General features: G+C 34.4%; 1 protein-coding gene across 19 annotated transcripts in view; it reads right to left on the bottom strand.

Moving 5' to 3' along the window:
* The window catches only part of LOC106881123 (sodium/calcium exchanger 3), a 120,490-nt gene that overhangs the window by 84,309 nt on the left and 8,388 nt on the right, over nt 1-27,793 (bottom strand). For 2 of the 19 annotated variants that reach the window (XM_089350529.1, XM_089350519.1), the window contains exon 1: nt 23,345-24,229. The exons of 15 other annotated variants lie outside the window; for them this stretch is intronic. The gene's annotated coding sequence lies outside the window, so the exon portion shown is untranslated. Of the gene's footprint in view, nt 1-23,344; nt 24,365-27,192; nt 27,300-27,793 lie in introns of those variants that run through there. 2 more of the 19 variants (XM_089350520.1, XM_089350537.1) reach the window with 2 other exon arrangements.

A 27,793-nucleotide genomic window follows, 5' to 3' on the forward strand; every position in this document is an offset into this window, starting at 1 on the left:
TGGGGGCCAGTCAGGGGGTACTGGCATCGGCTACGATTGGTTGGTGCTTTTTATGTGTCACCAGTATGGGAGCTAGTCAGGGGGGCACTGGCCATGCATTATGAATTCTTTTGAAGAAAATTCACATAATATAATCAGTTTCCTCGTCTCTCAGCCAATTTGAATAATGTTAGCTTACATTATAGTATTAAACTAGTTTTTGAATGACAAACAGACACTTACTTGGTTTTTAGATGATTCAGATATTTAAAAAATGTAACTCTTATTAAATATGTCAACAACCTTGCTCAATACCTCTTTGTTTCTTTTATATAGTAAATATATTTTAAGAGGTTTACTAAGATAAAAGGAGCAGACTAATTCCTATACAATTTAGATTGAATAGTTATACGCATGTTGTTTTTTTAATTGTATAATTCCTAAGACATTGTTTGTCAATGAGAGGTTCAGTAAACCAAAATATAGTACTGAACTACAGACTGAAGAGCTAATAGTTGGTACCCCAACATCAGTGACATATCAGTGGCAAATATACTTAACTCTCTCTTTCTCAATGGCACATGTTACCTAACTGTAAATAGCTACCATAAGTAAGTGTAGTTCACTTACAAGTGTCTGTCACAATTTTGCACTCAAAAGAGGATTTGGCACAGTTGTTCTGTCCCACTAGAACCTCTCCATACTCTAGTAACACAACAAACCATGTCTAGATATCAGTCCTTTTAATATAACTATATAAACCATCATTAGCAATTATTTCCAAGTTCCCCATTTTTTTCTTAATCTAATAAAATTTTCATACATTCACACCTACAAACTACAAAAAAATTGAGTGTTTGTAAAAATGAATTTTAGTTAGCTCAAAGCTGTAATTTCAAGCTCTGAAAGTTAAGATGCATGTATAAGACAACAGAAGTAACAACTATAATCTGTAATCTATAATAATTGTCTGGGCAATACAAACGAGTATGATAGACTCAGGAAAAACAAATGGAAATCAATTATTATGAAGAGAATCAAGAGATAAGAAAAAAACTACCTGTGACTTGAGAGACATGATAGCCAAAAGAGAAAGGTGAGACATAAAAAAACTTAGGAGGAAATAGTTAAATTGGATTTGAAAAGTTAACCAGTACAGATGAAATAACTTAAGCTAAAGGTTCACAGAAAAAGTCTGGCTATTCAGTAGGTCAGTTCTACTCATATAAACAGAAAATAACCAATACAAATCTAATAATGATTGATGAAAATGATAGGAGAAAGAAATATGGTGAGAATTATGGCAATAACAGTGATGATAAAGAGATAACAGAGTGATTATAAAGAAGTGGCAAGGATCAATACAGAGTTATAAAAATATCTAAGCCTACACTTGACTGCCAGAACATTGATTAATATAAAAGTATCAAACCCATTATATATATGTGTGTGTGTGTGTGTGTGCACGTGCATGTATTATATATATATATATATATATATATATATATATACATATATATATATATGATAGACCGTCTTGTATTCAATGCATGAAGACCAAAAGATTTTACTTTTTTTTTTTTTACTTCACAATTTAATGCTTGTGTCTTCTGTTAAGCACTAGATCCTTGTTTTTGCAAACCAGGTTGCAGCCATCACATGCAAAACATTAAAAGGAAACTGCATTCTTTTAATCTTGCCTTAGATCACATAGCTGCTCAATCCTTGAGTTCATATGACTTCTGGTGCTGTTTTCACAGATTTTCCTTCACCTGTTATGGTCAGCAGCACATTCCTCAAATTCTGATACCTTTATCCTAGTACGCTCGATATCATTCTTCATCTTATCCATGTATCTAAGAAGAGATCTTCTTACATTTTGTACTCCTGCACTGATGTGTGTGTGTGTGTGTGTAAATGTGGGTGTGAGTGTGTAAGTGTGTAAATGTGGGTGTGAGTGTGTAAGTGAGTAAATGTGTGTGTGAATGTGTAAGTCGGTGAGTGTGTAAATGAGTGAGTGTGTGAGTGAGTATGTGAGTGTAAATGTGTGTGTGAGTGTAAATGTGTGTGTGAGTGTAAATGTGTGTGTGAGTGTGTGTGTAAGTGTGTGAGTGTGTGTGTAAGTGTGTGTGCGAGTGTGAGTGTGTGTGCGAGTGTGAGTGAGTGAGTGTAAGTGAGTGAGTGTGAGTGAGTGGGTGTGAGTGTGAGTGTAAGTGAGTGAGTTTGTGAGTGTAAGTGAGTTAGTGAGTGTGTGTGTGTGTGTGTGTGTGTGTGTGTGTGTGTGTGTGTGTGTGTGTGTGTGTGTGTGTGTGTGTGTGTGTGTGTGTGTGTGTGTGTGTGTGTGTGTGTGTGTGTGTGTGTGTGTGTGTGTGTGTGTGTGTGTGTGTGTGTGTGTGTGTGTGTGTGTGTGTGTGTAAGTGTGTGTGGGTGTGAGGGTGAGCTGAATATTTTTCACATTCTCAAGAAGATTATTGCAGTTTAGTCGAGGTCAGTCCTGTTCAGCAGACCCATGATACAAAAGCATTCTAGCCATGACTGTCTTGTTTCTTTATCTAGACACAGTGAATATAAAGGACCACATTATCTGTATCTTTTCCTTTTTTTTTTTCACAATGTTAGGAAGTGATTTGCCTGAGATTTAACTAATGCTTGCAAATAAGTGACTGCATAGAGGTTTCTTTTGTTTGTGGCTATGCAGGTTGTTGCTCTTTTACCACAGGTTAACCCTAAACCAGAAGACTTGTGATCAAAAGGTGTTAAAGTCATGATTATGGGATAAAGCAGGGGTTATCAAACTTTTTGACTTGCGGACCCCTTTATATTTCAGGCTTTACCTTAGGGACCCCCCTATGAACGCTTATGAAATTTATACATAAATATTTGCTTAAAATAACATATTTTTACATTTATTTATTTAACAGTATTTAACAAATAGGTTTATTGTCAATTAAAAGATTTCGATTAAAAAACATATATAAAATCAAATTGCCCACAAAAAGTATTTGCTGTCCACGGACCCCCTGTCTTGTCTTTGCGGACCCCGTCTTGTCTTTGCGGACCCCCTGTGGTCCGTGGACCACAGTTTGAAAACCCCTAGTATAAAGTATCAAGAACTGTCCTGGACACATCTTCCATTTTTAAGAGAGTAGAATATGATTTGAGGGACATTTTTCAGTTTTTTAAGCAGATAAAGCAATGTCATGAAGGCCTCTCTTTGGTTCAAATGGTTACATTCAAGTGATTGTGCTGTCAGTAACTAATATTGCATGAATATCAGTTTAGCACCATTTGAGCGTAATCGTTACCAATGTCGCCTTCCTGGCACTTGTGCCAGTGGCACGTGAAAAGACAACCGAGTGAGATCGTTGCCAGTACCGCTGGACTGGCTCCTGTGCAGGTGACATGTAAAATACACCATTTTGAGCGTGGCTGTTGCCAGTGCCACCTGACTGGCCTTCATGCCGGTGGCACATAAAAGCACCCACTACACTCTTGGAGTGGTTGGCATAAGGAAGGGCATCCAGCTGTAGAAACTCTGCCAAATTAGATTGGAGCCTGGTGTAGCCACCTGGTTCACCAGTCCTCAGTCAAATCGTCCAACCCATGCTAGCATGGAAAGCGGACGTTAAACAATGATGATGATGATGATGATATGAGAGAAGTTGTTTAGATCTAACAGCTTTTGTGACTCTAAATTCAGAACAAATTGATGCTGCTTTCATATATAGACTTAAGTTTTAAAAATTTTCTTTTTAAAGCAACAGAAAGGAAAATATGATATTCATGCTTTCTTTAAAACCTTAAAACAAAAAAAAACAAAATAAAATAATGAGTGGAATGGTTACATGTAAGAATAAGCTAAGCTAGGGACACTGCCCTGAAATATTTCTCATTAATATCCCTTGCTGGGAGAAACACCATCTATTAAACAATATTTATATATTTATGCATATAAAAAAAAATAAGGCAAGAAAGTATAAAAATATAAAATAAAACAGACATTAGCTATTAAATCTACAATCTTCAGCAGCTATGTTGTCATAACACCTATCAGTCAATGTGGAAAAATAGAACAAGTCACAATCTGAAAGTTCTTTTGGGTTTTGGAAGCAGGAAAGTCTCTTAACAATTAGATATATGTATGTCAAAACACCTCCACAAAAGCTAAGTTTGAGCCAAAGCAGGAGGTATGTGTGTGTCAGTGAGAGGAGGTGTGTGTATAGACACTAACACAAAAGAAAAAATATCTTTAATGTACTGGAGCTTTATGTTAATAACCAGCTTTATGAAGGTGTCGTTGCTAAGTAAATGTATTTCCAATTCTATAGAATTCTCTACATCAATTCAAAAGTTTTAAATAATTACCCAAAGATATTTGTCACGTCAAACAACCCACTTTTCAGATTCAAACAAAATTTGCTCTTCCACCTACACAAATTCCACAGATGTACACTACCTATGCTATCAAAACAGACCAGACATTTTCTAAAATTCAACATTTAATGTATCAAGTATTTATATTTTCTTTTCACATGAATGACACAAATACATAAATTCTCATATATATATACATATATATATTGTATGTATGGATATAAAACCACATTCTCAAAACATCACATCTGAATAATAAAACAGGTAGTCAATAAAATCCAGAACCAGCTTACACCATCTACAAAATATTTAGGTTTACTTACACACACACACACACACACACACACATATTGAAAGAGACAGATAGAAACATCACTAAAGATACATTCTTACATCTACAAAGAGTAGTCCTTTTATCATGCCTATCAAAGTATTTGAAACTTCAAGGAGATGACACACCAGCTAAATCTGAGAGCAAAACAAGTACCCTAAGAATAACATGTTTCCTTATCATTTAACAAAAGATTTTAAAATATTTTGATACATTGACAGAATCTTGAATTTCAGTGCAATGCCCCTGGCAATGGCTGTAGTCCAATGACTGAAACAAGTATATATCTATCTATCTATCTATCTATCTATCTATCTATCTATCTATCTATCTATCTATCTATCTATCTATCTATCTATCTATCTATATATATATATATATATATATCTCATCATCATCGTTTAACGTCTGTTTTCCATGCTGGCATGGGTTGGACCATTTGACTGAGGTCTATCTATCTATATATATATATATATATATATATATCCCATTCAAATAATGCTGCTTACTAAAAAGTAAATACCACCTGAACTCTAACAAATTATCTCTCAGATAATATTTGTGTTGTGAAAATAAATATCAATAGACTCTTTATCATTCCAATGTTGACAGATATATCAGACCTTAAATCAAAGAAAGTTACACTAAATAGCTATAATTCCTATTTCCTGAAGAGCAGATAGTCAGGGAAGAGATGAACAATCTTCATGGGAGAACTTTATCTAAAGAGAAAATCATTTATGGATGAATCAACTAGTTTCATTTCTATAATTGTTTTCCTCTCTGATTAGCTTTAACTACTGAAAAGGTTTCCATTCCATTTTAATTATTTTTGTTTTCTTCTCAGCTTTGTCATCTAATTAGTTATATATATATATATATATATGTACATATACATATATATATTGCAGCTTCCCGGCTTGCCAGTCCTCAGTCAAATCATCCACCCATGCCAGCATGGAAAGCAGACATTAAACAATGACGAGGGTGATGATATATCATATTAGAAGCTGTATAATCAGATTCTCCAGCTAGACTGTCCACCAATGTCATAAAACAGCCCAGCTGAGTAGAAGCCAAATTCAGTGTAAGCTTTCGATATAAGTATATAGATCCACTCTACCCAACATATTGAGATTTATATCAGATGGTGTTTGCACTATGTAAGATGTATGAGCAGGTAGACAAAATGCTTAGTGGCATTTCTTTTGGCTTTATGTTCCAAGTTCAAATTCTGTCAAGGTCAACTTTAGGTTTTTAACATTTGAGATTATGATTCTAAAAGACATGCATAACATAAAACAGAAATTTTTTGGGATAAAATAAGAAAGTTGAAACTGAAAGTTTACAGGTGGAGGGAAAACAAAATCCACATGCACCACAAAAAATTCTATATTTTTTTTTTTGCAGACTGATTTATAATGCTTACAACATGCAGCATTAAAAAAAGTAGTTTTTGAGAGGATTTTCATACATCTCATAATTTCTAACTGTTCTATAGGAATTCTCAAACTTGAATTAGAAATTAAATTTCTACTGGACACTAACAACAACTACACCATGCCAATATCCATAACAAATATCAGAAAATAATAGCAATTTTAGATTAAAATTTTTTTTTATTTATTTAATTATACATTTTCACCAACTAGACCTCAGCTCTTTTATGTAGATACCTTTATTTTAATTTTTACCCAAAATGTCAAAATCCCCATTTATACCAATATATTAATAGTACTTATTTTCCACACAGTTCCTCATATTTCCACTCCCATTACAGTTAAGGTTAAAGAACCTAACCTGCATTCATTCATTCATTCAGCACAGAACCATGAAAGTCCTGGTCAATTCAAAATCCTTCTGCTACAACATTTTTATAATAATTTTCCTCTTTTGTTAGGGTTTCCCCCCTATTGTTTCCTAAATAATTCACCATAACAAACAACCAGGCAGCTTTCAATAACTTCAAAATAAAAAAATCAAATCAAAATATTCAAATAATAGAAATGAATGCTATCTCTCATTCTTCTACTAAGAGTGTGCACACATGCACACACACATGCACACACACACACACACACACACACACACACACACACACACACACACACACACACACACACACACACACAACTGTGACAGTATGCACTGTAGCTATTGTGCCTTGTTCCAGTTATACATAACAGTTGAATTAATGTTTCTTTGCACATTATGTCTACAAACAGCAAGCTGCAAACCGAGTCAGAAGATAGCCTAAAAATAAAATCTTTATTTTATCTGTTTCAGTCATGTTTGCATAAAGTCACAAAAAAATAATAGAGACCAATCAAAATTATAGTAATTTAAAGGAGGGGAAAACACTAAAACTACATTTCAGCAAAAAATAAATGTGATCATTCGTACAGTATGTCAACAAACCAACAAATATGTTTAGAACGAAATGCAGCTGTTACTAAATATTCAAAAATGATTGATTGTTGATAATTTCAAGAAGTAGCATGGGAAATGTTAGAAGCTAATAATGGCATATTGGCCTAGTTTATCACATTGATTAGCTAGAATTTAGGCTTCATCTACATAATTGTCCCCAAAGATGATAAGAAAAGAATGTTAAAATAAAAAGGGATAAATGAAAATATTTTATTAGAAGTCAATGATAAAAAGGAATTTCATTAACTTACAAATATCTATACTGGATTAAGTATCCAAATTCACAAGATGTAGATTCATACATATTTTTCCCACTGTGTTGCACCTTGGGCTAGTGTCTTCTGTTATAGCCCTGGGTCAACCAAAGCCTTGTGAGTGAATTTGGTAGATGGAAACTGAAAGATGCCCATCATACATATATATATATATATATATATATATATATATATCATCATCATCGTTTAACGTCCGCTTTCCATGCTAGCATGGGTTGGACAATTTAACCGAGGACTGGTGAAACCAGATGGCTACATCAGACTCCAATATGATTTGGCAGAGTTTCTACAGCTGGATGCCCTTCCTAACGCCAACCACTCAGAGAGTGTAGTAGGTGCTTTTACGTGTCACCCACACGAACGCCAATCAGGCGGTACTGGCAACGGCCACGCTCAAAATGGTGTATTTTATGTGCTACCCACACAAGAGCCAGTCCAGGGGCACTGGCAACGATCTCGCTCGAAAATCCTTACACATGTCACAGGCACAAGTGATGAATGTATATCCGAATATGATCGATGATCTGAATGTCATCAATACCAGGGCCGCCTGACTGGCTCCCATGCTGGTGACACGTAAAAAGCACTATCCAAACGTGATCGATGCCAGGGCTACTACTCACAAAGCTTTGGTCAGGCCAGAGCTATAGAAGAAGGTACTTGCACAAGGTGTCCCACAGTGGGACTGAATGCAAAAATCACGTGGTTAGGAAGCAGACCTCTTAACCTCAAGCCTTGCACAGCTCTGCCTGCACCTCTACTAAACCAAATACCTTTATCCAATTCCAAAAAGAACTGACAGTTGTGTATCCCAGATTCTGAAATTAATGTTCTAACCACTAAGCCATGCACCTCCACACACACTTTATATCCTTCTCCAAAAATATTGATTCAAGCAGAGCAACTAAGAAAGATATTGTTTGAAGCTTCCAAAGATTTTAATAAAGTCAACCATTTAAAAATGCTTGGAACTAGAAAGTTATATCTCAAGGAAAATATTTGGAATGGATGACGAACTTTGTAACTTAGGAAATTGTCTTGAGCCTTTGCACTTCATGACTCATTTGAATACATGAATTTTGACTCATAAATTGTTTAAAAGAAGTCTTGGTGAATAAAATTCAATCAAGCAAATTTTAAATGTTGGCAATAACATGTAAGAAAAAAATTAACCATATAGAATATGTTCAAGAATTAAAATATTTAGTTATTCTCTACGTGAAATTAAACTGTATTACAGTGCTATATTTTACCACTAGAAGTTGTGTATTTTCACAGTTGATTGTTGGTATAAAAGTATCTGGCAAAGCAAAATATGCTTTATTTTGTTTTAATAAAGTTATGTGAAACTTTATCTAACAGGAGGAGACCATTAAATGTTCTGCTTAAAATTGTTTCTTTACTGCTATTATTAGCATATGTGCAAGAATGTTTTTGATATGTGTGTATATATATATATATATATATATATATATATATATATATATAAAACAAGTACCAGGAGCAATTTGATTAACTAAATCTGGGGTATTACAGTCCTATATTTAAGAGATGAGGAATTATGTACATTATTTACATTTGACGGATATTTGTCCTCATCTTGTTAGTTGTTAACACGTTTCGGCTGATATACCCTCCAGCCTTCATCAGGTGTCTTGGGGAAATTTCGAACCTGGGTTCTCATTCCTGAGGTATTTATTGATATTATTATTATTATTCAGGTCACTGCCTGGAATCAAACTCAGAATCTTGGGTTAGTAGCCCGTGCTCTTAACCACTACGCCATACGCCCATGGGTATATGGCATAGTGGTTAAGAGCGGGGGCTACTAATCCGTTTTTTTCTGTCCATGTTTTTGTATATATTTGTTGTTGCTTTCGTTCAATCTAATGCTCTTAGCTTAGTTTTTCCTTGGGGCTGGCCAGATTGGAGCAATCTCGAGTATAACCAGCCAAAATTGTAAAGATAATCTGGAACTCGACTGAGGAAAGAAAACTCCGAATGACCTGTCCTTGTTTTCTTTGTATTGTCTATCTGGATGTTTTGTCATCCCTTTCTTGTATCACCTGTTTGGATGTTTTGTGTTCTTGTCCCATTTTGTGTATATATATATATATATATATATATATATATATATATATGAGAGAGAAGAGAGATGAAGACATGACTGCATGATTACATGCACTTAAGTTGCATCGCATAGTACCTATAGGAAATATCTTCTTCAGGTTGACCAATAATTTGTACATGAAATTTAGTAGATGGAAACTGTATGGAAACCCATCTTGCACATGTGTATTTATATATATGTATATATATATATATATATATATATATATATATATATATATTTCCCTCTCTCTCTCTCTCTCTTCGGGAGAGAGGCACAAGCACATACACAGACATATACACACACGAGAGAGAGAGAGAGAGAGAGAGAGAAAGAGAGAGAGAGAGAGAGAGAAAGAGAGAGAGAGAGAAAGAGAGAGAGAGAAAGAGAGAGGGAGACATAAATGTATGCCTGCACAGATTCATGTCATGTAAGTATGCATGAATGCATGTTTATGAATGTGCATGTATCTTCACATTTACATCATTTGGGCAGCAGTGACATTTTTTTGTATCCAGCTTAACTCTTAAAGTCATGTAGTACTTTCTGCATATAAATCTCCCAATCCTGTTAGAAACTAGAGACTGATGAAATGTAATTCAGTATAAATTTTTTTTAAATATAGCCATTGCACAAAATTGAATGAAATTTGCTGATACACTATGATGAGCATTTGTGCACATTGTATACCTGTTGACATGTCACTTTCATCTGCAAAAGTAGGTCGAATACATTAAGTTGATGACATGCATTTCCAAATATATTTATAAGGTATCAATTCCCTATGTCAGAGTGGAATTTGTGCACCAGTTAGCCTCTGCCACTTAGAAGTTACATAACTCCCTTTAGCGAAAAAGTTCCAAAATATGCCTCCATCTTCAGCATTCAAAAACTTTGAGGGATCAACAAATGAATGTTATTTACTCTTGTTACAATATTTACACTCTTCTCGTAAATCCACAGAATTTGCAAAGATCCTTCATTTAAATTGTATCAGAAAATTAGTATTTATTCTTTAACTTTCATCATTATTCACAAATAAAAGCATCAACGCAATATCAAGTAAAGGATAACTCAACTCCTGCTCAGATTCAGTTAATGCTGATATCAATTAGATAAGCTGGTGTTTATAGATGACATTGAAATATTACTAATTATTTTATCCAAGTCTAAGCTATCTTTTTGCAATTAAATCATTAATATCACTGATGTCTAACTCACTGCTTGAAATATTAACCACCATTATGTTCAAAAACGAAAAGAAAAAAATCCAGATAAACTCACTTGATAATATGCTAAAAAAAAAAAAGAAATATGTTGCAAACAAGAAGTCTTTTGACAGAGATGATTACGATGATTGTGGACCAATACCATCATTCTCTTAATGCATCCACTAAGAAATTAAATGCTTCTGTTTATGATGAATTTCTTTGCTTGCTTACATGTCCATTGGTATATAACAAGCTAAACAATTTATCTTTTATTTATACATATATATATATATATATATATATATATATATATATTACACACACAAAATTTGTTGAAATAATTTGAAAATAAAACTTTAAGATATGTACTGCTATACTGAAATGTGTTCATAAGCCTAGAATCCTATCATGTGTGTAGAAGAGAGTGGGGTATGCATATGTGTATATATGTGTATGTGTGTGTGTTTCAAAGAATGGATTTACACATACACAATGAGATTCTATATAGTTTCTCTCTATCAAAGTTCACTGAATTATATTCATGCCTTTTCCAAAACTGTTTTTAGCTGAAAGTTCTTGTAGCCTACTTTGCTGGCGACAAAAAAATTATTTAAATTAAATTTTAGTAGATGTAAGTGATATTGAGAAATTTTTGCAACACCCACACACAAGTGAGAAAGAGAAGAAAATGAGTTTTAAATATTTTTAAACTGTACTTCTCCCCCATGTATGATTGTATATATGTGTGTGTGATAACAATTTCAGGTAGGTTTCCATGTACATTATGACAGATGTAGGTCTTATTTGCTACATACTAGAGGAGGATAAACAATTTTTGGGTTCGATGAAAAGCCATAGCAACACCAAAACATTAGAAAAAGATGTTTAGTTAACAAATTTAAGAACAGTGGACTGAAATAGGAAATCAGTTGCCCTACATATAAAAACATAATACAAATGGGAGAGTATAGAGGAAAATTCAATACTTCAGAGTACAAATGAATACAATAGCTATCATTATTGTCACATAACTACTCATTTGAAGGATTTAACTAGTTCTTTAGTCTTAGTTAATCAGAAGTAGTTAACTAGACATAGTATCTTCAGTATACAAATAAAATTCAAGTGTACATAATGGTAACATAGGAGAATTAAATGGAGCAGAATATACCTCGAACATTTCAAAAGATATAACTTGTAAATCAAGAATTTTAGAATAAAATAACTGGGAACACTTCTAAGAATACTACGCAGTAGATTTATCAAATAGGCACAAGCTCTCATGCTTTGGAACCTTCATTATAAAAAAAAAATTAAATTAAAAAAAAGTTATTTCACTTATTGGCTAAATAAGGAGTGCATTACATGTTGCAACCTCCTTTCATGAAGGAATACATATACACATGATTCTTTAATTCCTTTAATGGTTTCAGAATTTTTAGATTGCTGCCATGCTGGGACCTTGTTTTCAAAGGTTTTAATCAATTATAATAACCTCAATATTTTTTTCAGTACTTATTATTTTTTTTTTTTCATTTATTTATTGAGTAGTTAAATCCACCTTGGTTAAAGATAATATAACTCACGTAGAATAAATACAATCAATGCAATGATTTATTGACAATCCACCCCCATATATACACCAATAAATATATACAAATATGTGTGGGTTATATGTAAATGCACCAGGCAATGGAAACCAAAACAAATAAAATAAACAGATACCGAACAAGAAAAACAAAACATCCAGAAAAACAGCACATGCAATCAACTAGATACAACAAAGATACATGTTGTTCATCAAAATCTCTTTTAGCCCCAGCAACATCCCTGATGCAGCAACTAAGCAAAAGCATAACAGGATCAGGTGGCCCCTAAACATGCCACCCACCACTGCACTACCCAATGTGTCCTTGGCACTGTAGAGCTGCTGGTTGTTTCTTCTCCCATTATTGACACCCATGGCACAGGAGACCAGAGAATAAAGAGAGCTAAAAGACAATATATCTGACCTTGAAGGCCACAAGACACAGTTCTTCTATGTGAGACATTAACTAAATTTTTCTCATCATGTAGAATTGTACCCAATGCCCTCATATAGTATTCTCTGCCCTTTTGAGCTGCTCTGTGATTATCTTCATCAACCCATTGTAATGGGTAGGGGTTATATGCTGAATTAACTTAGCCATCCTAACAATGACTAACCACTAGGAATGACTTTTTTTCTTTGGGCCTATATGATAAGTCTTTATCAAAGTCCACCAGCTATTATTCAATTCTGAACAAGAAGAACCCAGCCATGAAAGATATCCTACAATCAGTGGTCAAGTTTCAATAAGCAGAAAGATAATATCCTGCAATGGTGCAGTGAGACATGCATAGGAAGACCATGTAGATTGGTCTGGTCATTGTATCGGGTCATCTCAGCTCACCGTTGTAACTGACACAAGTCTTGAATATATGTCAGGACTCAAACTTCTTGGCAGACATTTTGTTGTAATTATTTGGGTGCCACACACATCACACACACCTGCAACAATGAAATACCTTCACTTCTGTGCTTTCCTGGTTTGTGAGGGGACACAAGCTATATAGTATAGACAGGAATGATTGCAATTTTCTGAGTGTGTGCATGCATGTGTGCACACGTGTGTGTGCATGTGTGTGTGTGCACACATGCATGTGCACATATGAGAACTCTGGAGAATTCCTGTCTGCCATCTTCTACTTACAAAACATGTTTACCCAAGACTATTATTGAAAACACTTTCCCAAGATACTGTATAGTACGACTGAACTCTGAACTACATGGCACATCTGGTTGCAAAGCAAACTTAACTGCAGAGTCATGTCTGTGCCTATATATGTATATATATATATATATATATATATATATATATATATATATATATATATATATGACACAGACACATGTAGAGTGGTAAGGTATTATGCTTTCACACATACATGGAATATAATTAAATATCAAATATATGGATTTCTTACTCAACTGTTCATGATTATTATTCATCAACATGGCTATCATCCGTATTGACTGTAAAGAGGACAAACAGGATTTATTATCTTTAATTTTTTTTTCCAAATGCATAAGTGAAACAAATAAAAAGAAAGTCAAACAAGTAAAGACCAAACCAGATAAATAGCCTTTCTCTTGCTCTTATGGTCACTGAATTAAAGAGTCAGGTTTCAGAACTGTGACATAAAGCAAGGAAATTCAACACTACAGTTGGCTGTCTGGCTAGACCTAGCACTAAACCAACATTAATCGTATCTTCATGTGTGTGTGTGTGTCCCACTACCGCTTGACAACTGGTGCTGGTATTTACATCACCATAACTCAGCAGCTTAGCAAAAGAGATTGATAAAGTAAGTGCAAAACTTAAATATAAAAAAAAAGTACTGGGGTCGAAACATTTGAATAAAAATTTGAGGTGGTGCTCCAGCATGGCCACAGTCTGATGACTGAAAAAAGCAAAAGGTAAAAAGCAGTTTTTTTTTTTTGTTTGAGAGCGTTTTTGCAGCCTTCAGTGTTTCAACAAGGCTGAAAACAATACAAGTGCTCACACAAAAACACACTTCCATCAAGTCTGGGTTAATCTATTTATTTCTTTTTAAAGATTTTTAAGTAAACAAGCATGTATGAATGAGAAAGAAGAAGAGACAGCAAATCATCATCATCATCATCATCATCATCATCGTTTAACGTCCGCTTTCCATGCTTGCATGGGTTGGACGATTTGACTGAGGACTGGTGAACCAGATGGCTACACCAGACTCCAATCAGATTTGGCAGAGTTTCTACAGCTGGATGCCCTTCCTAACGCCAACCACTCTGAGAGTGTAGTGGGTGCTTTTATGTGCCACCGGCACAAAGGCCTGTATGGAGGTACTGGCAATGGCCACACTCGAAATGGTGTATTTTACGTGCCACCTGCACAGGAGCCAGTCCAGCGGTACTGGCAACGAACTCGCTCGAATGTCTTTTCACGTGCCACTGGCACAAGTGCCAGGAAGGCGACGTTGGCAACGATCACGCTCAAATGGTGCTATTTACGTGCCACCAGCACAGAAGCCAGACAGCTGGTGCTCTGGCAACAATCACGCTATATACAAAAGTGTATGTAGTGATATAATGAAATGTCATGAAACCAGTAACAACTATAAGTTTGTCACTATCAAACAAAACTAAAAACCAGTGCTGTCTATAACCGCAGAAATAACTATATCATATTCAAAACTTCAAACTGAACATAGGATTTTTGTCAGAAAATACAAAGAAAGTTAATTGATATAAACAATAATTGTTGCTGACGTGCTTTGAGACATGAGAGATAAACATAAATACAAATGTAAACACCATGCAAAGATATAACAGGAGTTTAACTCTTTACTCACCCACGCACACACATACAGAGATGCACATACTCATAATCAAAAGAAGGAACCTCTAAATGGCCACTTGAACTGCTAGAAATAGCAGCAAAATCTTGCTTAAATTACATCTTAAAAGAAAGAAGACAACACTGAATAATGTAGTTTTGGTGACACAATTGGAAAACCGTTGATGATAGACCTGCTCAATCAGAGCTCATCTAGGGATATATGTATATATTCATATATAAATTCATGCACATATTATATCTCATGTGCGTGTGTGTGAGTGCGTGCGTGCATAACTTTTGTTTCCAAAATGGAGAATTATTGTCCTGTGATAGTGAGTGCAGAGCTGATGTTAATAATTGGGCACAGACAATAAGGAGCCAGCAATTTTGATGGCTGGGGCAATCTAGGTACACATGGAAGTAATGGAATTCCCCAGTACAATCTCAAAATCTTATTGAATCTAATTCTACCTGTTAATGATGTACTCCAGCTTCATAACTGGACTAATTATCTTAAAAACCATATAATTTCCCCCCACCTTCTAATGTATTTCCTTTATCTTTATAACAGTTATTGATGTTGCTGCTCTATCAAGATATTAGTGGGGAAGAGAAGGGTAACACCTATCTAAAAAAGAAAAATTGTATCATCATCATCATCCTTTAACATCCGTTTTCCACCCTAGCATGGGTTGGAAGGTTTGACCAGAGCTGCACCAGGTTCTAGTCTGATTTGGTTTGGTTTCTATGGCTAAATGTTCTTTCTAATGCCAATCACTTTACAGTGTGTGCTGGGTGCTTTTAACCTGGCACCAGAATGATGTGGCACCTACACAATCAGGTGGCACAATACAGATTTCATTAGCATCTCAGTACCTTTCCTTGCTTCTATATCCTTAATTGTTTTACTATCTTTGTTTTTTTTTTCTGGATTACACCCAACTAATAAAGCCAGGCCTCTATTGTCCCATTCGGGCCTATACTTCAGCTGTATTTTAATTATGCTTCCATGCATTTTTTTATTTTACTAAATTGCCAATGATCATAAGTGTGTTCTTGTCATTTCAAATATACATTTCATCAATCGTATCCTGATCATTCTGACACTATTTTGTAATTCAAAACATATCATACAGTGCACAGAACAAAATTTCTACTCTACTGACTTCCCTCCTACACAGACAAACCTGACATCATGTGTTTCATCTAGCTATTAGACACTGTTCATTCTTTGCTATTTCTTTTCTTCTATGTAGTCTTATTAATCCATTGTCTAGGTTAACACCACTGCTAACATCTTGAGTGCCTTCAGCAGAATTCATTATGTTCAAGCATTCATGCCAAGCTTCTGATTTGAGGATACCTTCCTTCTTCTCAACATTCTTAAAAGCTCTGTAAAAGTTCACAGATACAAAAAAGAATTTCTTCTTCCAAATCCAACTACCATGTTATCCACTGAATGTCTTTTAAGAATGTTCAGCTGCCCTATACACTAAGAGTTCCTTATCTGTTCAGCTCTTTAATGAAGATGGTTATCCAGAGGTACATATTTCTAAATTGTTTCCAGCTCAACACAAAAATTAGATAAATTCAAATGGATAAACATAAGTGCAAGAATGGCTGTGTGATTAAGAAGCTCACTTTCCAATGGTTCAGTCCCACTGCATGGCATGTCAGGTACATGTCTTCTGTTATAAACTCAGGTCGATCAGTGCCTTGCAAGTAGATTTTAGTAAACAAAAACTGAAAGAAGCCTGTCATGTGTATGTGTGTAGGTTTTTTGTTGTCTTGATATTGTGTGATATTTGTAAATGACTGTCACTATTATACAAATAGTGCCATTCATTTCCAATCTTCAGCCAAAAAGCAATGTCTAGCCATAGAGTTGGCATTAGGATGGGCAACTGGCTGTAAGAAATCTGCCTCAATCAACTTTAAGTCAGAAGAGTGGGCATCAAAATGATGTTATACAATAGTGAGTACTTCTAATACATCAATGAAAAAAATGATGCACTTTAGAGCTGAACTTGGCAAATCAATGATTCATTTGCTAGATATACCACAAGTGTACATTCATACTTGTAGACATGTATTTGCAAATCTTTAATTTTAATGTACACATATGCACATACACCTAGCAATTATGCAATTGACTAGCTAAGTTCAACTTTAAACTGTATAAGTTTTCCATTGATAAACTAAAAGTACATGTTTATATATAATTTAAATAAACTGGAATGAAAGACACATTTAATCAGGAAATACATAATCTTTGGGCATTGACCTATTTCCTCTGATCATACAATTGGCTCCAACATTTATAGCCTTGTGCCTATGTTAGAAACAATTATTCACTGGTCTAAAGTGGTATACCAGTGTCTGTTATGACGGTGGTAGGATGGGGGTAGGACACAGCCACAGCTGTGCCCAATGCAAGACACAGTGTTAACCGAATGTAATATTTGAATTCAATAATAGTAAATCATCTTGACAGCATAAATGCTGACTTGTGGAATTGGAAATAATAGACATAATCAATGCTTTATAGTACTTTCAATGTTCCGTTAGCATAAAACCTTAAATAAGATTTATTACTCAAAGCCAAATTAATTTCCAGGCTCTCTCCAATCTCTTCTCATTGAAGGAACATCAAAACGACAACCCAATCCCCAACACACAAAGAACTTTTTCCTTTACTTAATTTGAGCGTAATTACGTAAACTGACACAATATTTTCAAAAAGGAAAAAAAAACAATTTTGAAATTAACAATTAACAGACGACAGTAGCAGCTCAGAAGTGATGAAGCATCACACTAAATACCTCTAATTAGTTTCTTGAATTATGATTACTATTTTATTAAATAAAGTGAAATCTGTGCTTCTCTAAAATCTAATAAGCTTGTAATTACCAAAAATGTCAAAGCATTATGAATAAATGCTAGTTATTGGTTTCTCTTCAAAGCACAAGTTTCTCTAGTTAACAGTTTGATTCTCTCTACATTCATTGTTTTAAATTAATTCATATTCAATAAACTCCAGATGAATGAAAAGTGAATTTGACTCTAGAAGGATTTGAACTTAGAACTTGGCATCAAGACCAACTTGAAGCACGATGCATCCCTGCAGCTCACCAGATTCTGTCAAACAATGCAGCCCATGCCAACATGGAAAATGGATGTTAAATGATTATGATGATGAAGGTAAAGTGATATGATTAGACAGCATAAAATATTTTGGTCTGTACTATTCAATTTATCAGTCTAAAACCCTTAGTTTGTTAAATTATGTACATAGTTCACATCTTTTGTGCTAATGTCAGAAATTAATGTTTACTCTTAGATTGAAAATATTGTCTTCATTTTGGTGAAAAAAAAAAACAGGAAAAGTATTGTCAAAGACCTTTACAGGTATATGCACACATGCACAGACGCTTTCAGTAAAGAAACTAAGCTTTATATTAGCTTCTCCAGAAGGGATGACAGGCAAAATAACAGTAATCACGAAGTTTTATAACCATTGTTTAAAGAACAGTCATTTACTTAACATATATAGGTATATATTTAAAAAGAGGAGTTGTTTATGCAAAAGTTAGCCCTGATTGATCAGGCTTATGATTAAAATCATTCAAGCTGTGGTCATCCTATCATTTCTTTTTTTTAAGAGTCTAAATCTAAGACTAACTACATTATTCCGTTTTACCTGTGTATTTTATATACTACCATTTTCACAGCACATGATGTGAGGAAAATTCAGCTGTTGAGTGACCCACATACAGGTTTCTTTGTTGGCTCGTATAAAGAAAAAAAATAAGAGTTAAATACATGAAGCTGTGTTGCTATAATAACCCCTTATATCAGCTGAGATTATAGGGGGAAAAAAAAGAATGAAACATGATTGTACCCTATTTTAATAATGGGCTTTGAAAATATTCTATCCAGAACGTCAATATTTATGAAACTATTGGTAATTCATTGCAGTCGCATTTAACACTTATGGAATGTTATTGTTATTCTAAAATTTTTCAATATTCTTAATTCCTTTTGGTATTTCTTTCACAGTTATAATGTAGGCTAATGATATTGTAAATACAGCTTGATAATGGCCAAACTCTACCCCACTATCTTCAATAATAGAGTTTAGCTGTTAGCCAAATACAGACATATACATATTCTATGTATATGACTTCTACATAGAGTATAAGTCTATATTTCAGAAAATCCATGCAAGGATTTGAATCCACAACAAATAACCCAAAAGAAAACAAATGAAACAAACCAACAATAGAACCATTACGTGGCCAATACTCCAACTGCTAGAAATAGTAGCCAAATCTCTCTTAACTCACACTACTGTCTTGAAAAGGATGTACACATTGGATAAATACATCTAACAGTAAAAAAAAAAAAAAAAAAAACAAATGGTCATAGCTAAAATACCTGAAGCTAAACAACAATGAAAAAAGTACATTTTATTGTTTGCAATTACATGGAGTCAAACTTTACATTGTCTGTAACTGAGGCAGTGCAAATGCCAATATTTCAACCAGCAGGAAAGCATTTTAATGACTCAGCTATCTGCAATTCTTATACAAAATTCCACAATCTTAAATACTGTTTCTACATCTTAAAAATTAAAATTTCTGTTACATTTTATTTGCTGAGATAATTACATTTTAACCTAAGCGGAATTAATTTCATTCAAATTCCCTCATACAGAGTATCGTCATCATTATCATCGTTTAATGTCTGTTTTCCATGCTGGCATAGATTGGATGGTTCAACAAGGGTTGGTCAATGTGCCAAGCTCTAATGTCTGCTTTGTTATATTTTCTATAACTGGAAGCCCTCCCTAATGCCAAACACTTTACATAGCTTACTGGGTGCTTTTTACATGCCACTGGCACTAGTGTATGGTGTATACAATATGATATAATGGCATAAGCTTGGTGCATAAAAGGGAATTGAGAAAGTGACCAGATATCAAAAGCATTGACAGAAATTTGCAGGGAAGTTGAGACTGATGGTTATATATTGCAAGGAATAATGATGCATATTTGGTGAGGAAAAAATAGATGAGAGATTAATAAAAATTAGACTAGACATGAGGGGACTTAGAATCAAAACTTATTTATTAAGCATGAGTATGGCTGTGTGGTTAAGCTCACTCTGCAACTAGCTGGTTTTGGGTTCAGTACCAGTGCACAGCACACTGGGCAAGTATCTTCTACTATAGTCTATCAGCCAACAAATACCTTGTGAGTGAATTTGGTAGACAGAAGCTTGTCATGTGTGTGTATGTGTGTTCCACCACCACTTGACAGCCAATGTTGGTTTGTTTAAGTCCCTGTAGCTAAGCAGTTTGGCAAAAGGGGCTGATAGAATAAGTACCAGACATTGAAAATATAAGCCCTAGAGTTCACTTGTTCAACCAATCCCCTCAAGATGGTACCCCAGCATGGCCATATTCCAATGACTCGAACACATAAAAAATTAAAATGCTGTACAGTAGACATAGTCAATCCATGCCAAAATTTAAAAAATAAAATGAAAATTTGGGTAGTACCTGAGCCAAGATATGTTAATGAATGGAAAGCAATTATTTAGTTTATTATCATATTTTTAATCATATATCCATACAGAATATAAAAATCAAAAGGTTCAGAATTGAGCTACTAATATTATACAGCAACAGATTAGACCATCGTTTCCATAAAATGAAAAGTCATGGCAATTCCACCTTAACTATTCAGTATGATAAAATAGATTAATCACAGTATGTCTTGATGTTTGTTTTGTGTGGTTCAGTATTCTAAAACAACTCGTAATCAATGTGATTAATAATTGCTATATAGACCAATATGGAAAAAATGTATAAAAATCATGTAAATATGAAATTTAGACAGTCAATATGAATTAGAAACAGTCAATTTTCTTTGATGCTGTGTCAATCAATAAACACCAGGATACAATGTTAAAAGGAGGATCGTTTATATCAAACCCACTAACCCTAACCCTAACCCAGCCTGTTATTGCAGAGACAGAGCAGTAAGATGCTTTGATCTTTATTAAGTCATTCATTGTTTCAAGCTCTGGAACTAAGCAACCAAACCAGCTGAAAGATAATTATATCAAAATCTTGTCCTTCAAAGCAGAGTCACAGACTCCTAATGGTTTTCTTAAACATAAACTGTGTCAGAAAATGTCTTCACAATACTCAAATCTCAACTTTCATCATAGAATACTAGTTTGGTTTCATTTACATTTCAACTGTTTTTTTTTACATAATATAACCTGTATTTATTTACCAAATCATCTGCAGGAATGTTTCAAGGGGGTTTTCTTTGTTTTTTTTTTGTTTTTTTTTTTTTGTAATGGAACTTATGGAAGAGGGTGATCCTAGTCAACATGGGATGAAGTACAGAAAGCCAATCTCAAGACAATGAGCCTTATAAAGGAGATGACAAAGGATCAAGATATTTGCCACCTTGCTCTATTCAAGAAGACCTGTCCACCACAGCAGAATTGATACCTGTGTTAGTGCCACATCAAAAACATCCAATAAACTCTGTAAAGTGGTTGGCGTTAGGAAGTGCATCCAGTCATAGAAACCATACTAGAACAGACAATGGGGCCTGGTGGGCCCCTAGCCTTACCAGCTCCTGTCAAACTATTTGACCCATATCAACATGGAAAACAGACAATAATTAAGACTATGATTTTAGAATAATGATTCAAATTTAATATTTATTTGTACTATCTTCGAATTAATCGATTGTATTTAACAAAATAATTAACTTTTGTTGATGTATATTTGTTGAAAATACTCTCTCCCTATCTTTTGATAAGACAACACAATAAAGTTAAAAACTAGCCCACTTTTCTGAGATTACCACCAACTTTAAACTCACTAGGGAGGAACAGACTGATATTCCCATTGTTATATTCAGGTTGTTTCTCAAAGAACTACATTTACTGAACACCAATTCTATTCACAACATGTAGATTTTGTATTTTTCAGTACTGTTAAGTAGGTTTATACCAAAGCAGTTATATAGCTTATATCACTCATTGGTCACAATTTAGTGATTTAGCTACTTATTCTTAGAAATAGCATTTGGTATATTTATATAGAAATATAAATATACCAAATGTTTCAGATCCCAAAGTAACTAGTCTGCTAGTGAAATTATTAAGGTATTCGCCAGCTAGCTCTAAGATCAATTTTCTCAAGAAAAAAAACTTTATCTTTCTTAGCCCATCAAACTGTTGCTTTCCAATCACATGGTAACAAGTTCAGTCCCACTGCATAGCACATTAGGCAAGCGTCTTCTATAACCATGGACCAACCAAAGCCTTGAAAGTGGATTCAATAGATGGAAACTCAAAGAAACCTGTTGTGTGTGTATGTGTATGTGTGTGTGTGTGTGTGTGTGTGTGTGTGTGTGTGTGTGTGTGCGTGCGTGCGTGGGTGAGTAACTATTTTCTTATCTTGAAATCGCATGAGTTATAAATGGGCGTCACTGTTATAAAGTATGCATGCACACATGTATATGACTCATACACCTCACTTTCCTGACATTTGTACATAATTCTATGTACTATACATGCACCTTTGATGAGTTGTAGTGCACTTGAGCACTATACACAATAATTTCAATATTATTATTATTATAAAGTGGTGTCCATTTCCAATCTTCCACAAAAACATGTCTAGCCATGGGTAAATATTACCTTACTTGGAAAACAAATAAGGGTTAGTGACAGAAAAAGAATCCAGCCATTGAAAAAAATCTTCCTCAATAAATTCCTCTCCAACCCTTGTGAGCATGGGAAATTGAACATTAAAACAATGAAACAATGATGATGAAAATTTTTACCAGGTTGGTGTACTGAATTTCATTGTGCATAGAGACTTGTGGAAAAAGAAAAGCAAAAAAAAAAAAAAAAAAAAGAAGGAAAGAAAAAAAAGAAGGAAAGAAAAAAAATGGAAAGTTACTGATGTACTGAGCCTCAGATCAGAGTCTTATTGTTTTGATCAGCTTGGTTCTTAGTTTTAATTATTCGATTACCAGCTGTCTACTGTAGTGTGCAGCAGTCCATGCAACATTAAACTAATCACACTTAGGTGCATATCTTATAGGGAATTACATAAACTATAATTAGTAATAATAACAAAAACAACAACATTATTAATAGCAATAGTAATAATGATAATAATAAAACTTAATTACCTGACATTAATTAAACATGACAAGATCCTTGAACTTTTCTATTGCTCTTCAATTTCTCATTTTGTAACTTATGTCTATAAGGAAATACCAGCTATAATATAAATAGGCTGATGAGCAGCTATTTTTTTTAATCTTTATCATCCAGTAGTGATATAGTTGATAATCCCCAGAGAGTTTCACATCTTCAGAAATAATCTTCAGAGATAATCATATCCTGAGATTCAGCCCACATGGTAGATAATTTCAATAAGACAAACATTCTTACACGGTGATACAAATTCCCTGTCATGATGACATGTTAGGAAAACTAGAAGTAAATAAAGACATTTTACAGTTGTCTTCTAATGTCAGGAAATAAATATGCATGCAACGAGCTGTCAGCTGAAGTGCTTATCATTGATTGTAACATCACAGAATAAATTGCATTATTTGAAGTTACAGAAAAATCGTCATTTTAAAATAGATATGATGATGGAGATGATGATATATTATACTGACAAATCTTGTGCATGTATGGCTTCATGTTGCTCTTAGTATCTATGCAGATGTATATATTCCTAAAGAATACAGCAATTAATGAAAGGAGGAAGTTCTATGGAGTCTTTAAAATTGCCTTTTAGCTGTATCTTCCTAGCTTTTAAGACAGAAGGATGTGATTTGAGGGAGATTTCACTGTCATTCCAAGCAGACGCTCTCACTGGTTTGAAACCCACTGTGAGATTTGTACTTGCAATTAAAATGCTGTAAAATTGACTGTGTCATCATGGAATCAAACTTTAGTACATTCATTATGGAAAGGCATACAATCCTCTGTCTTTTCTATTCTCTAATACAATAGATTGTTTCTCTACAGTACTCTTATGCTCACATATATTCAATACACCCATTTAACTCCTCACACCTCTCCTACCATATCAGCTATCATTGATCCAGTTGTGCTCATTTTTTCTTTCTATAGGAATTCCCTTCACACATATTTCCACACCTCCTCCTAATTCAAAACAGCTCAAATTTAACACTGACCTGCTTTTTACCACGCACTATTCCTGTGCTGAAAAATCTAAAATTAGCACAAAACTAACCTAAGGAATACAAAAAAAAAAAAACTAGCCAAGTGACAAGTACCAGTCCTTCATGGTTGAATAAGAACAGTATTCAATAGAACAAAAGGCAACTGTTGGGCCCAGATATGATTTAAGGTCCAATCCCACTTGTGAGTGAACCTTGTGTATGATAGACTTAATCCACAACCTGGTTTGAAACTATTACCTGGACCTTCAGGTGACCTTAGCAGAGTGCACTTTGTTACAAGCATTCAAGCTAGGTTGCCAACCAATAGATTACTCTTTTGGTTATGGCATTAAAAGAAAAAAAATTCACATTTATAAGCCTATCCCATCCAAATTAAATTAACAAAAAGACAGATGTAAAAAATTTCTGATAATAATGAATTGAAGTGTTAATTATTTAATCTAAGAAATAAAGTCTAATAAAAAAATAATAACATTTGAAAAGAACTGGGAGATAAAAATTTGTATTCTTGCCAACATCAAATTAAATCCAGTGTTGACAAATAAAAAGGCATCAAACTTGGGGAATTGTTGCACATTGTTATTAAGAAGGAGACTAAATGTAACATATTTAGTTTTGTACCTCATAGTTCTGAATTAAAATGTCAGAATCAACTTTAGAGATTAAGTACTAGTAATATACTGATATTGACTTAATGAGATATACTATAAGCTGTGAAACCAAAACTCCTGTTCAGTAAAAATTACTTTCACTAAATGCACAACTTACAACAAATGGAGAGAATACTGTGATTTTGGCAAGATGAAAGAATCTCAATGCAGTCACTCAGCCTGAAGGAAACAGTAGCTAAATCTGGAAGAGAATGACTCAGAAGTTCTTAGCAGAGGGCTTAGGAAGTGAAAGATAGTATGAGTGATGAGAGAAATGATTTAGGTAAAGAGCAGATGATAATAACAAAGAAAAGGTGGTGGTGGGGATTCTATAAAGCCTGATATTTCAAATTTGAAAAAAAAATATTTAAAATTATTTTAATTGCAAAGACAGGAAGGGTTATAGTATAATTCATTTCTGTTTTGTTTGGTTTGGTTGAAACAGGGCCTAGTAGTGGCCAAGATACTGCCCCTCAATATAGTGACCTGAGAACACATTTAGAAAATTTGTGGGTGGAAGTTTTAGAAAGAATGACAATCTAAAAATAGGCTTTATTTTATCTGGCAGGAGCATTTAAATAGGAGATATGCTTCACATAAAAGAGTAAAGGATTGTTACTAACGAGCAGCATGTGTGTATGTAATTTGACTAACAATTTAAATAAACCACAACACATTTAGAATAAATTATTGCTCATTTTCTGCCCTAATTAATTAGCATTCTTTTTCCTGGTGATGAATATTATGGTTGAGTAAAACTAGAGGAGAGAGATAATTTTTGGTAGCATTTTTGATAGCAAATTTGTTTCTTGTGTTTTTTCCTGCTAGCATACAATGAATGGGCAATCACTTATAACTGGGGCATTATTTTACAGCTGGCTACCCTTCCTGTTGTTAAAACTCTTCTTTTCAAATTTTCAAATGTGCAGGGTTACTACAATCTCTTGACAGGAAAACATAAAGAAACATCACGTTCATATCTCAGCTCAGTGTCAAATGCAAGCATTCATACAGACGCACACACACATCCACCTACCTCTCCACACACACACACGTGTGTGTACGCACATCAATGTATATCATTACATCATGCGTTGGGCCATATGATATGCTTGAGAAGACCTGCTGAGTCAAGTAAAATCAATATCGTAGCAGTGGCCAGGTCCCTGACTGGTTCCCGTGCTGGTGGTACACAAAAAGTACCAACCGAACATGGCTGATGCCAGTACCCCCAGACTGGCTCCCATGCCGGTGGCACATAAAAAGCACCAACCGAACATGGCTGATGCCAGTACCCCCAGACTGGCTCCCATGCCGGTGGCACATAAAAAGCACCGTCTAAACATGGCCGATGCCAATACCCCCTGATTGGCCCCCATGCCAGTGGCATGTAAAAAGTACTATCTGAACACGATTGATGCCAGGCCCGCCTGACTGGCTCCTGTGCCAGTGGCACGTAAAAAGCACCCACTATACTCTCGGAGTGGTGGCATTAGGAAGGGCATCCAGCTATAGAAACATTGCCAGATCAGACTGGAGCCTGGTGCAGCTACTGGCTCTCCAAACCTCAGTCGAACCGTCCAACCCATGCCAGCAAGGAAAACAGACGTTAACTGATGATGATGTGTTTTGTTCAGTTTCTGCCTTCCAAATTCATTGACAAGGTATTGATCAGTCCTGGACTTGCAGTAGAAAACATTTGCCCTAGCTTCCACACAGTGAGACTGAATTTGAAACCATATGATTTCAAAGTGAAATTCACAACCAACCAGCCATGCCCATGTCTTCAAATGACTTAATCAAATTGTTATTTTACTGTATAAGAAATCAGGGTGAATGTAATAGTATGAATATGAATTCTTGACATGTCAATAAGCAGCAAAATCTCTTAAAATATTACATACAAGCAAAAAGTAAAGACAAGATTGTTATATCAAAAAAAGTTAATTGAATGCTTAGTTATGACGAGCTATTTAAGAGCTGACCAGATAGCTCAACAGTAACAACAAACATACATAGAAGGGACTGAGAAAGGGGAAACACAGACAGAGATGCAATACAGCAGATCTAATCAATCTATAACAGAAAAGAAAATGCTAAAACAATGATGATGAAAAAGATGAGTTTAGTATATTTGTAGTTTAAAATTAAAGAACTAATACTTACATGAATCTCCAAATTTATAACACAGAGAAAAGAAGGAAGGAATGATTTTTACAAGTGTTTCCCCCAATGGTGTAAGCTGAATAAATAAGCTCTATGTGATAATCAACTTACCACAATATTTGCCCGGTTATTGATTGCTTATATCGATACAAGGAGTATTGATTGCTAACATAGGCACAAGGTAAGAAATATTAATTGTTAACAGAGGCACAAGGAAAAGTGTATTGATGGCTAAAATAGACATGAAAAGATGAGTATTGATGACTAAGACAGACACAAAGAGAAGTGCACTGATGAGGTGAGAAGTATTGATTGCTGACATAGGCACAAGGTAAGGAAGGATTGATTGCTAATAGAGGCATAAGGAAAGGAATACTGATTGTCAGCATCAGTAAAAATGTTGTGACGTAAATAATTCATGAGGATAAAACAGTAAATGGTTTGACAAATAATATAACACATAAAATAGTTATGGAACTCCCCTTGATATATGTCAGTGTACTGCACTTCTTCAGTGGTAGATGTCTAATGATTTCTTACCAGCCTGTTCAATCATTTTTCATAATTTAACAGTTACCAGCAAAAAAATTTTAATCAGCAG

The sequence above is a fragment of the Octopus bimaculoides genome, chromosome 4 (genome assembly GCF_046866305.1).
Source record: "Octopus bimaculoides isolate indiv1 chromosome 4, ASM4686630v1, whole genome shotgun sequence".
Lineage (NCBI taxonomy): Eukaryota > Metazoa > Mollusca > Cephalopoda > Octopoda > Octopodidae > Octopus > Octopus bimaculoides.